This window comes from Arachis ipaensis, chromosome B8 (genome assembly GCF_059453495.1).
Source record: "Arachis ipaensis isolate K30076 ecotype BB chromosome B8, ASM5945349v1, whole genome shotgun sequence".
Lineage (NCBI taxonomy): Eukaryota > Viridiplantae > Streptophyta > Magnoliopsida > Fabales > Fabaceae > Arachis > Arachis ipaensis.
Genome location: NC_142443.1, coordinates 15,021,738 through 15,035,997, shown reverse-complemented (window position 1 = coordinate 15,035,997; position 14,260 = coordinate 15,021,738). Strand labels below are relative to the sequence as shown.

Genomic DNA, 14,260 nt, shown 5'->3' with positions numbered 1-14,260 from the left:
CTCGTACATTGCATGGGATTTTTTATTAGTACAAGACAAGATAAATATAGTACTGCTATAGTACAACATTTTTTATTTGAAGAATTCATGATGTTTTCCTTCCATCCATATGAGGTGAAATTTCTATTTTCTGTAGTTTATTTTCAGGGTATTTGATTTAGTTTCGAGTTTTTAAGTCCTTCATCGTGGTTGGTTGTTTTGGCACAGCTGATATTACCATACTGCCGCTACCAGTCTGACCAAGTGAGTTTTTCATGCTTGTAGCAACTTAAAAACTTTACTAAGCATTCGACATGTAAATTCTCATCTTAGATTTTTCTCCATACAATTTTAGGAAAACTTCTGCACATTGATGGGTGGAAGCTATAAGCTGATATGGGACAACACGTACTCAACCTTTTTTAAAAAGGTATGCAAATTTTGCTTCACTCATTTCATGCTGTTACACTTTTTTAATCCGATAATTTTTATTGCACTAAATGGGAATTTTGTTATGCGCATTATATGAGATATAGGTAGTGTGATACAAGGTAGATTGTATACCACCAGTCGCAGAGCTCGTGGAATCTGCCTGAATCAAGGGAAAATTATTCATTTTAATCTTGCTATAAACAAAAATATTCATTTTCATTATATTCATCGCTGGATTAATAGGCATTAATATGTCTATTAATCCTCTTTTTATCTATTAAACGTATGTAATAGTAACAACAGTGAAATTAATGAAGATGATAATTATTTTACATTTTAATTTAAAGATCTTGGATCTAAGTTTTAGAAATAGTAAAAAATCTCGTTAAATATCTATATATATATATATATATATATATATATATATATATGGAGGGTAAGAAAATATCTGCACACAATTTCTTTATTGTTTAAAGAGGCAAATTTTATTTGCTTATATTATGTGTATACCTTGTGATCGTATTTAAAGATTGATCAAAAGAATTTATAGTTTAGAATTTAGGTTTTGTTTGGTTTCTATTCCAAGATGATAGACATAAGAACAATATTGGAAGATATAAATAAAATCTCTCTCTTTTGATTTTTGCTATAACGAATAGAGTTTAAAAAGTGCGTAAGTCTCATGTTTAATTTAAATGACAAAACAAATGACTAAAATAAATTCTTTCTGGTTAAAAATAAAAAACTCAAATTTCTAATAGGTTTTTTTTTTCCTTTTTGCTCGTCTTATGTAAAATTTTTTTTTTTGAGGATCAACAAAGGTCAATTCTATATATTTTGGTAAATAAAGTTTTAATACTATGTCATAATATATTAGTCGGCAAAAAATATGGATATGTTCAACTCTTAATCTGGCAAATCTCTTATGCTAACTAAAACACCCCTGGCCTGCTGATGGGAACAGCAATTTGTACATCATAGGAAACAGGGGTGATTGGCTGTTATATAGCTAGTTTTTATGACTCTTATATTGAGCAGAACATACAATTAAATGTACAATTAAATGCAAACCGTTGATAAAATTCAACAATCACTCACAAAGGACAAAGTTTGAACATGAAACAGCGCGTACATCAATTAACTGAAATAAATCATTATAAATAGAAAGATCCACATATATTTAAATAGTCCAAAAGAAATAAGTGCAAGATATAAAGATAGCTTGTATTTCAAAGAAAATTAAAATGATCTAATTCAATCCATAACTACTAATAACAGGCAACTAAAATCCTAAAAGTCTGCAAGACAGACTGTTGCATCTTTTTATTCCAGTCAATGACAGCAAGCTCCACTATGATATCCCGCTTCGAGTTATTAAAGTCATTCACAAAATCCAAAGCCAAGTGCATCTTTGTGTAATCATTGACAACTTAACAAACAGTAACAACGATATCACATAATGGAATAAACATAACTTTATTAATAATGATATTTTTCTTACCCATGTCTTATTATCGAGGCTCCAAAAGCGATTGAGGTGCATCCATTGAGCGACCCAAATACCACAGTTATTCCTTTGCCACAATTCAATGCACATATTAACAAAGCAATATAACAAAAGAACAAACAGCCAGAAAATTGAATTTATGCTTTGAAAAATGGTATATTTAAACTTACGATTTGGCAGATTGTTGCGGGACAGCAGGCTCATTGAATTTATACTTAGAAAATTGAATGTTTCTAAAGGAAGGTGTTTCATCGAAGTTCTTGTCGGATAAAAAATTCTCAAGGTAATTTAACACATTGTTAATGACACTCTTACGCTCTGTCATCAATGTGGACTTTTTGAAAGAGTCCAGATATCTCACGGTCTCATGAAGCAAATTAACCACTATGAGAAACCAATGGCCATTGAGGTAAACTGGCACAAAAATCTACAACAACATTCGAAAAATAACCTTAACTAAAAACAGCCATGAAATATTATTATACGAATTAATTGAAAGTTCAATAAAATTAACGAACCTTGTGTAAATTGGCAAGGTCTCCCATGAAGTTATCCTTGATGTATCTCATTGTGCCGACACAGTTCTGTTTCGGGCTTAAAACAATTTGCTACGATGAATATTGAACTAAGTGAGAAATCTTATTATGTTTCTAGTTTATCTGGGAAGATATATTAATTTTGAAGACTAAATTTTGAACTGCCAATAAACTTACAGAAAATGTCAGTGGAAGAAACTATTGGTTGCTATATTTGTTTTCTTTTGGCCCAAAATGCCCTTTGGTGAGCATCGAACAAACTAAGGTAAGGACCTATGGAGTACAGACAATCATAGTTATTCTGCACCAATCCAAATTTGATAATTTTCCAAGGATAATAAATAAATAATGCAAAACTAATTCTTACATCACTAATTATTGGCTTGTCGGACATTATAGTCATAAGAGTCTTGCGTGTGCCACTACAATGATCGTTTGGAACAAGCACTTCCCTAAAATCATAATATCAGAATATTATACTATAGTGGTAGAAAAGGTTATAAAAAAATTATATGACAAATTAGCAATAAAATGAGAAATAAGTTAATTTTATTTATTCTAAATCCAAATTGTTTCCAAAGATGTAAGCAGCAATGACCAATTCTTTATCAAAAAATTTTATCTCTTTAGTTGGCTAAAATAAAAGGTCCAAACACTATAAAAATAATGGCAACATAAGAAAAAGTTAAATACTCATTCATTTTGATCAACACAAAGTTCGAAAAAATGCAATTATAAAAGTAATATAAATATTTTATAAGTTGGATTTTATCATTTTTAGATCTAAGGAAAACATGGCAAGTGTTTTAAACAGTAGTAAAAATATTTATAAGTTACTAACTAAAGCCACACTTACATCGATAATATAAATACTAAAGTTGTATTTGCATAAAATATGATTTTTACCAACTTAATTACTAAGCATCTTTACATGTCATTTGTTTAATCTTCCTTCTATTTTAAAAAGTTGGACTATGTCCCTACACATTAGTATACAAGATATAGATTCGTGAATATGTGTATTTCATAATCGAGGATGGAAAAGCACAATATTATAACGTTAATTATTTACTCAAAGTATACACACAAAATCAGCCAGATATTTTTTTTACGTATTAAAAATAAAAAATTTTTCATCTACTAACGTTATCCGAAAAGTTAAATACTCACATGTGGCATGTCATTCCCGTCCATATTTGGATTGTAGTTGTTGTAGTAAAGCTATGGACGCCCTGGAGGAAGCTTCTCTGCAAATTGCAAGTCTTTCTGCAACTCCAAAAAATATGATAATTATTTTAGGCACTATTACTTATTTGTCAATAATGTCCTCTAAACTGATCAGCTTTCCACGACATCAACAAATCAAATTCTCATATCAGCAATTAAAATTTAGCTCTTTAGTATTAATCAGGATTCTAATCAACCTTCCAATGTCACTAACAGGCACAATATGATGACCAGAAAAAGAAACTGGTACTCACGAGCCTAAAGTCCTCAACAGTGAAGCTCAGACCTCATATCTAGTGAAAAAGATAGGAGAAGTTGAGGAACATATTGTATTTTATGACTTAACATTAAAATTATAATATGTGAGAATACTAAAAAGTTCTTCGCCCCTAAATCGAAACAGTGACAAATCTAATGGTTGAATGATGCTGTACTTTGTGAACTATAACATCATCTATTATGTATTATTTTGATCAAATGATATCTTAGTAGTATTTAATAGCTGTTATTTAAAAATAAAAACATAAAACCTTAACTACGGAGACCGGTAATCCACGCTTTCTTCCCTTGCACCTCCAAGTACTCTTCTTCGTGACTAGTTTGTCACCCAAACACATTGAGGGATTGGCATCAAGTACTTCTTTCAAAGGGTCTGACGGTGGAGTAACAACTGGAGCAGTATTCGAAAGCTTTATGCGTTTCAAAGTGTCTGGCGGCAGTGTAATAACTGGAGTAGTATTCGAAAGCTTCACACCATCATCCCACTTTTTGGTGAGGAACCAACCGTTTTCACAATCTCTGGGAGAACTGCTATTATCCCTTGCACAACAGATTCGCGAATCATCGTCGACAGTGCCTCGGCAATACCCTTTCCAAGCTACAAGATGCCATAAAATAAGATGCGTTACTTGTATAATAAGGTAATAACACATCAAATATAAACTTCACAAAAGATAATTAAAGACATGTTAAATAGAGTATGCCAAGCAAGTAATGCATCTTCGGGTATTGTAGCCTAAAAATAGATTACCTTCTCATCCAAGGCGGAGAAGTCCATGTTCGATTCTCCCTTAGAAGTTACAGAGGCATCCAGTGTGTACTGCTCAAGCCAAATAAATTTCAGTATTTATATTAGACTAAAAAAACTACTAAACTGAGTTTACAAAAGACTAATAATCCAAAGTTTCATTTAACAAAAACAAGTGTGATTACCTTACTCATATTCTCTGCTCCTCTAATCTGTGGTGATTGAAAAAAGAGTGTTAGGTTTAAAACTTCATAATAAACATTGTCATTTATAGAAATAACTAAGAAAGATAACGAAAAAATCTATTTTCTTATAAAGATATCCTAATAAATAAGAAAGATATTATAATTTTCAACTAATATTCAAATTAAATCCAATTTTTTGAGATATCATAATAAATAACTAAGATATTTTATTTTTTCATTTGATATTCATATTTAAATTTAAATTCAATCTAGTATTTTTTATAAAGATGTCTTACAAAATAATTAGGTTACTAATCCAATTTACGATTTTGTAATCAAATCAAAGATTTGAAATTTAAATTCTAGTTTACCTTTTGTTGCAGGATCGAGTTGAAAGACTGGTCGACAGATCCTTCCTCAATTCCATTGCTCCCTTCTTTCTCCTTTGATCAAAATCCGGTCTCTCTGTCGGTGAAAAGAACTATCAAAACTCCCTTACTTCTCCTTCTTTCTGATCCCGGGGCGTAACTGCTATTTCACCGCTTAGCCTTTGCGACTTCATGGTTTTCTCCGAGCCACTGTTTCCTGAAATTGTCCTAGGTGCCATCTGGGCCTGAGATGTATAGCGGCTATAACCAAATTAAGATGAACCCCGTGGATGCGAAAAAGAGTAAATGGCAGCGGTGATGGTCAAGTAAGTTGGATTTTGAGAGATGCGAAAAGTGAGTGGAGGGAGAAGAAGAAAGAAACGTGAAATGCAGAAATGAGTAAAATGAAAGATAGAAAATTAGGGTTTCTTCCCATTCAACAGAGGTGTTACTAAAGAAATTCTTAATTACATATTTATTTTAAAAAATAAAGATAATCTATTATATTTTAGATTTAAATACTAATGAGTACATATAGGGGTTGATTGGCAGTAGGATGAAAAAGGCTAATCTTGCCGTTGGTATATATATTTTATAATAAATTATATAATAATAATTTTAAATAAAGTATTTTTTTATTCAAAATTTAAATCCAAAATATTTTTAATTTATTATTTTTAGAAAAATATAAAAATATCTCAATTCTATTACAATATATTAATTCTGTCATCATATAATTTTATAGTCAAATTTAATTGTACAAAGTTAATAACTAAAAAAAATTTCACATTATGTAACAACAATATCAAAACTAAATCCTTATAACAAAAAGGGAACAAATTTAAGTTATAAACATGTATAAATAATTATAATAACAGATAAGTTATAATAATAATAATAATTATATATTTTATGTTTATCATAAAATGAGTTATAGTTTACATATCCGTTCCAAGTTCTTAATTTAATATTTTTATAAATATTATAATAATTAATCTTTCCTAATAATTTTTATATTATAATTTTTTTAATAATTAAATCCTTTTAATAATTCTTTTGAGTATTTTTTAAAATTAAATCTTACAAAATTTTTTAATACAGTGATAAAAATAGACACAAGCTCTAATTTCAGTCATGCATTAGAGAAATAAAAATCTATCTACCTCTACTATTTGAATAGTTATACTTTGAATACGTATTAATATCATTAACGTATAATGTAGAGAATGTCCAATAAGTAAAAAATATAATTTTAGAAACCAAGAGTGAAGCTATTATTATTTTTTAAAAGATATTAATACTATAATTATTAATAAACTCTCATATTTTTATTTTTATTCGTATTTTCTATATATATTAATTTTTTTGTCAAAAAAAAATTCTGTGAAATGGTTATTTTTTCATTTTTTTTTCTTTTAAACATATTTTTCTTTAATTTTCTATCTTACTGAAGAGACAAATATATCTTTAGAGTATCGATAAAATAGTCTTGTCTAGATTGGTATCCATCATAGATCAACGAAGATCTAGTCGCATCCTACAACGATACCGATCCTTTTATAGTGGGGATCTTATCCGATCCGGTGACAGCGCGAATCGAATAATAGCCGCGATTGTCTTCGTGAGCGCTTATGTTAGAGAACGTGAATTTTATATTTGATTTAATTGTAAAGAGAGAAAAGATTAATGTAGTTGATTATACAGAATATATATTTTCTTGAAAGAACCTTCATGCAATCGCTCCTAGCAAGACAGAGATGGCATAGTCTAGACCTCTTTTGTTTTCATCTTTTCTTACTTTGACTTTATATTATGTCATAAAAAATATCTTAATATTATCTTAATAAATAAGTTTAAATTATAGTTCAAAATCCGTCCCAAAGATCATAACCTTAAATTATTAAACTGTTAACGAATCAAGATCGAATTGGGTAACGCTCTGTCTTGACTCATGTACAAATCTATAAACGAATCAAATTCATGCTATCATCATATTAATACTGAATTAAAGTTGCATTAAATTGCTAGTATTTTAATTTAAACTTGTTCCTGATTAAAAGTATTATCTAAATTCTTTTAACACTATGGTATTGTATCATAAGTAGCCTAAATAATAACATTAAGCAAAAAAGTAATAAATTAAAGAAATTAATTTTCTTCTACTACTTGAATTAATAGTTGGTACAACAATTTTTTTTTCTTGGTTGTAGTTACAAAAATAATTCTAATGTATAAATATCTAAGATCTAGAATTCAATACCATAAATATTATTTAAATAACTGAATTCTAATATTAGGATTTGATTAGTTTAATCTCTAAAGAAATGTTCTAATTTAATACTAGTTATAGTACACATAAATTATACTAATTATACTACAATTATACTTAATTATTTGTTCTTAGACTAAAAAATAATATTATTATATCATTAATTAATAATTTATTCTCTAATTTTAGAAACATTATGGTTAAATGAATATATTCTAATTAGGAAAATTAATATAATAAACTAAATTTTTTTTTGAATTTTGAGAATAGAACAATATTTTAAAATTAATTTAAGGTGTTTAAATCTCATAATTGATTTGTTTTAGATAGTTATATCAAGTTATGTTAATATTTTGTTTCCTAATGTGTTGGATAATATTTTATCTTGATATTCTTTATTATAGTATTAATTGATAATTTTTTTTAATCTTAAATAATATTATGCTTATGGAAAGAGCATGAAATTCAAATTAATTAATGCTAACATAGTAACATCTTATATGATTATATTATTAGGAGAAAGATTATATTTTCATTTATTACTATTATACCTTTTTTAAATTATACAAATTATACTATAATTTTACAAACTATTTATTTTTAAATTATAAAATCAAATTATTGTATTATTAATTAATATTTTTTTCTATTAATATAAACATTATGCAATTATTTTATGAAAGTTAGTTAAAAAATGTTCACCGAAAACATCTCCATAGAAAAGTTAACAACTTTACAAATCTTTGCATAATAAGATAATTGGAGTCTACGATTATACATTGACTTTAAGTCAAAAACACTTTGAAAGGGAGTCAATGACTTTTTATACCAAATCGAAAGATACATTGAAAAAACATTTATATGAAAATGGTCTCAATTCAAAAGTATTTATTTACACTTCCTTAATTATTATATAAATTAAAAAATAAAATCTCTCGAAATACCACTATCTTTAGCAAAGAGAAGTTAATGTCACTTAAATAAATATAAAAGAGCTACAATGATTTTTGCCAAATTTCGGAAGAAACCTATATAAATTGCCATTAAAAAAAGAAATTTTAGCTACTACATACAGTATATGCATACCAAATGAAAGTGGCAGCCCAAAATACATAACTAAGTGACAAAAATAACATCATCTAGTACACGTTATCCTGATTTACATTTTCTATCAATATAACAACAGAAGACAGGTGTATTTGTATATTGCAAAGATGTTCTTAGTACAAGAATCACTGCATTCCTATATTATCATTAGAATACAAAAACATTCTAATATATTTATAGATATACAAAAGACATTTTATGAATGGCTAGGAGAAGAATCGTTACCATCATCTTCATCTATGAGTTTAACACCATTGATTTTAAGGGCATTAACAATAGCCCAAACCTTGGTTTGACTCTTAAATCCTTACTACTCTATTTCCTTAATTACATTGACATAAATTTCTCTTCCTTGACCATCCTTAAGTCCTCAACTTTGAAGAGACAGACTCTGCTCGCCGAAGCCTTTTACGCTTCAAAATTTCTAACCCATTTCTAGCTTTCTTAGATAAACGCACTCTCCCTTCTACCTTTTAGATTGTTCATCATTTCACACTCACATTAGCAGGTAAAATTAGGATGAAGTTGACCACACAAAAGATAGTAGAATATCACAAAACTGTGAAACTTGACATACACGTAGAATCAACAATAAACAGACTAAAGCACAAACTCAAAGAGCATCACTAAAACTTCAAATCAACTTGCAAACAGTCAAGCAAGACATTGGTTACTAATTCTTCAAAAATAGAACGAAAGATTGTCAATGCACAGCACCGTTTTTTATGCACTAGCTAACTCCAGCAGGAAAAGTATTTTGCAAGGAATAAACTTTCAACCCAAGCAAACTAAAAATAATTCTGGACCAAAAACAAACATGATCTTATTTATTTGGCTTGTTACTACACCATTTAGGAGTCAACGACTAGGGGTGTGTTTGGCAACTACGTTGGAGAGGATAGAAGTGCATTTAAGTTCATTGAATGCTGTTCTTTGATGTTTGACAATTTTTATTCTCTGAATGCAGAAGTGATTTTACATCCCAAAAGCCCGTTCACTTGAAGCAAAAAATTATAACTTCTGCATTCACTCAACGTATGTTTAGGTTTGTTGCTGGTTATTGTTGGTTTTCTGTATAATTTTTTTTATCACTTTTAATACTTTTTTTATATTTTAATTTTTTTATTAAATTTTTTTATTGTAATTTTATTATAATATGAATTATTGATTTTATTAAAAAAGATAAAATAAATAAAAGTTTGATCATATATAACAATAGAGTCATAAGTAATAAAATTTTTATCATTCAAAATAATACTAAATAAAAGAATACTAAGAGCATTAAAATAATTATTCTAATTTGTGTGCATTGTTTATTATTCTAATTTTTTATAATATGTATTATTGTTCCTATTAAAAATGATAAATTAAATAAAAAATTAATAATAAATAATAATAAAAATATAATTGATAAAAAGTTAGAATTTAATATAATAATAAAAATAAAATTATTAAGAGTACTTAAAAGAGTACTAAAATGTGTTATTTTATATATTATTTTTAATTTAATAAATAAATATTAATTTTTATTATAAAAAAATACTTAAAAAGTTGTCAATTTTTACATGTTATTTAATTTTATAAATAAATATTAATTTTTATTATAATAGTAAAAAATTATAATATACTAAAATAGAGTACTATAAAGAATATTATATAAAAATATTAAAAGAAGTATAAAAAAAGATTAAATATACTTTAAAAAATAATATTATAATTTAATATTATATTTTTTTAGTAATTAATTAATTATTTATCTAAAAGTAATTTTAACTAATATAATCCAAAAAATATTTATTTTATCAAAATCAGTTTTAATATAAAATTACCAAACATAAATTATGTTGGCATAAACTCACTTTTATCCAAAATCAATTCTACAAAATCACTTTCTTTTAAACTCCAATTTCACCAACATAAATCCAAACACACACTAGATGACTAGGGTTGAATCTAAATCAGCGAGGTCAAAACTGCCTCTGTAACTAAGCGTGAATCAAGTCCTTTGGAAAGTAAATCGCCAGATAAAAAATAAAAATAAGTTTCTAGAAATCGATAAAGGAGATACTGAAGGGTCAACACACAACAATCTTATAGACACATCCAACGAATGCATGCGTGCTGAAATTTGTAAAGTTTCTTTCTCTCAGCATCATTACCGCCACCTTTTTTTTTAACAAGGGAGCTCAACACAATAAAGTGAAGCAAACAAAAAAACAGACAAACAAAGCACAATACATAATCAAAAATAAAATAGTCGCATTCGTTGTCATCTCCGACATTACTATCAACAACCAAACAGATCGATTTCACACCATTCCCTGTAGCTCAGGAATGATCTATGCTTTACTCCTTCAACACTTGTCTGTAAGCTCTGGAATACTCTGCTATTGCACTCCAACCAAATATTCCAAACAACTGCACGGAATCCTATCAGCCATTTCCTTTGCTCAGATTTATCCATTAGTACTCCAGTCCAACTCTCAAAAAACTCATTACCACCACCTTAACGTAAACCAATCAAACAAAAGATAATACTATTAAACATGTATCCGAAAATACAATGAACCACACAAATTTCACATAGGCAAAAGAGAAGAAAGACTCAGAATAAATTATTGATCCTTGATTAAACTAAATCCTCGAAATTCCCTTCCAGATAAAAGGAGAAAAAAGAAAATAGAAGAGTCCTGTTCATTTAATTTTCAAACAAGGTCTATACAGTTTACTGAATAAAGGAAAAACAACAATTTTTTGCAAAATGCACCATATACATCAATCCGCAACATGAATTATAACGGGGTTCACACATACAAAAAAGAAGAGAAAAAAAAAGAAAAAAAAATAACAAACCACATGGCGAGTTATGTTTTGACAAAAAAAAACAAGTTCATCATTCAAGCTAACAAAATAGGAGAAAACCCATCCAAACCGTAATAGAGCACAACAATGTTCGAGATCTGAAAATATACCAGAAGAAAATGTATTTTGCATAAAGTTTTTCAAGCTTTTAAGAATCAAAGTAAAAATCAAAAGAACGAGAAAAAAATTCAAATAAAACATGATTGACTTACCATCTCATTACGAAGCCGCTCCCTGTAATTCTCCGTCTTCGCTCACTAGAACAAAATGAATCACAGAGAAAAAACAACAAAAACCAAATCCAAATCACAGAGCCAAACTCTAAACCACGATCTAGAAGGCTGCAAATTATTTCACTGTTAGGCTTGAATTTGGGCTTGGGCAGGGATAAGGGGTTAGGGTAGAATTTTTTTTATAGAAACTTAATTGTATTTTTAAATTATTAGGAATTTAAATGTCCGCAAAATAAAAAGTTAAGGATATATTTATCTTTTTATCAAAAAATTTAAATATAATTCGGTTTATATTATGTAAATCGATCGGAATAAATCGGATCTAATAATTATAATACAGACAATTAGATTTATTATTTTTGCTATAATAAACCGATTTTATTCTGATTTATTAAAAAATAATTTATTAACCGATTTAATAAAATGTCCAATTATATTATGACACTTGTACACATCTTTAAAAAAAAGATATTTTTTGTATCTTTATTAAAATGGTGTCTTTGTCAATATTGAACAAAAATACTAGTTTTCTTTTCATACGAAAAATAAATTTCGTCATAATAATAACCGATATAAAAATAAATTTCTTGATCACACATTCACACCACAATTTAAGAACCCTTGAGCCTTGATCACTTGCCAACATAATAATCATCTACATTTTCCGATCCAAATAATTTAATAATTTTATTGATTTGTTAAAGTTGATTTTCTTGAAATTTTTTTGCGCGTTGTATATATTTACCGAAAAGCTTTTTCCATTTTTTCCCAATAAAGTTGTAATCACATATTCTGTAAAGCAACATTAATATATTTACATATGGTTAGTTAATGTAATCACAGAGTCTTTCTATTTAAGTATTCTTAACCAGAAGGGAAAAAAAGAAAAAAAATATCATATATATATAATTCATATTCTAATATGCACGTGATCAGTGGCGGAGCTTAGTTCAGACAAGGGGGCTATGACCTCCCAAACTTTTTATAAAAAATTTAGTAGTATTTTTTCAAAAGATAAAAAATAGTCCAATTGACTTAAATACTTTATTATGACTTAAAGTATCTAATAAATTCAATAAACAACACTTTCTCTATCTTTAAGTTCAAATATAAAAAATTAGATATTTTTATTTATTTAATTTAATATTATTTTATATTTTATTATTTATTTAATTTAATTTTTTATATGATAAAAAATAATAAAATATTTAATAAATATTAATATTATTGTATTTGTATAAATTGATAAAAAAATTTAATAAATATTATAAAATTTTAATATTTGTCTTTCTAACTTCTTCTTTACATATTTTACAGGATATATATTCAAATTTTTATATAAAATAATAATAAAAAATCAAAGAATTGATACATTTTTTAAGAGGAAGACTAATATTTAAGAAGGAGAACATATAACTTTTACAATATCAACACCTGTAGATAGTTCTTCTACTTTAATGAATCACGAAAAAAGTGAGATATAACCTTCAAAAGTTACATATGATGACTTTAACCTTAATTTTTTGGAACGAGATCTTAAAAAACGGCTTTAAATTTAATAATATCACCCAAATTAAACGAACTTATCTTAAATAGAATCTATATTAAAAATATTTTGACAATTATTTTCTATCTGATCATCCCAAAATTTTGTTCCAAGTTCTGCCCATGCACGTGATATTAATTAAATCAAAAGATGATAGTATGATACGATAGAGATGAAGATGATAAAGAGATATAGTCCCAATTATTGTAGACACTTTTGTCGATTTTTGCAATATAGGTAGCACGTGGACTCTGTTTGGATGACCTTTTCAGGTTTTATAAATTAACATGCATGCTCTTCTAATTCATACAAGAGTCAAATAGGTTTTTAATAAATTTTATGTTAAATATTTTTTAAAAAAAATTATTATATAAAGGTTTTTAAATTATATAAAAATAAAAGATATAAATTCTTTTATCATATTTTTAAAAATATATTTATTTAAATAAAAATAATAAATCTAATTAAAATATAAATTTATATGTCTTATTCTTATAAAATTAAAAAAATTTAATATAATAATTTTTTTTTAAAAAACAAAAATATTTGATGTAAAATTTTTTAAAAATTTATTTAAATATATACTCTACCAACTAACTACTTTTAATTTTGATTTGCAGTTAAAGCAGGAAAAATTACTGCGGGTTGAATCCATGACCAACTCTAATTTTTAATATTTTATTTTTTAAGGTATATATGTAACATACTTATTATAAGGAATAACCAAATAAAGAGCAATTTAACTAATTGAACGAATGAAATTTTTTTCTGACTTTTATCTTTTTTTTTTTAGATAATTCACATTCTATCAATTAAAAAATATAATTTGTCTCCTATTTTTTCTTTCTAGCTATTAGACACATAAATCTTTTTGTAAAATTTTTTGGCAAATTTTAACAGAATTTAATGACATGTCAAATTAATTTTTTATGTTAGATTTAATAATGACAACTATGTTACTGAGATATTGAAGACTGTTCTG

General features: G+C 26.7%; 2 long non-coding RNA genes across 2 annotated transcripts; both read right to left on the bottom strand.

The window, feature by feature from the left end:
* Window positions 1-1,911: 1,911 nt before the first annotated feature.
* On the bottom strand, window positions 1,912-2,696 carry LOC148547277 (uncharacterized). Its single transcript, XR_015896133.1, has 4 exons — window positions 2,632-2,696; window positions 2,437-2,526; window positions 2,089-2,345; window positions 1,912-1,985 (listed from the first exon to the last, which is right to left on the bottom strand). It is a non-coding gene; the product is annotated as an uncharacterized LOC148547277 (long non-coding RNA).
* A 2,027-nt stretch (window positions 2,697-4,723) lies between these two features.
* LOC110265329 (uncharacterized) lies at window positions 4,724-5,375 on the bottom strand. The gene is made up of 3 exons (XR_002351548.2): window positions 5,265-5,375; window positions 4,894-4,920; window positions 4,724-4,780 (listed from the first exon to the last, which is right to left on the bottom strand). It is a non-coding gene; the product is annotated as an uncharacterized LOC110265329 (long non-coding RNA).
* Between the last annotated feature and the right edge of the window lie 8,885 nt (window positions 5,376-14,260).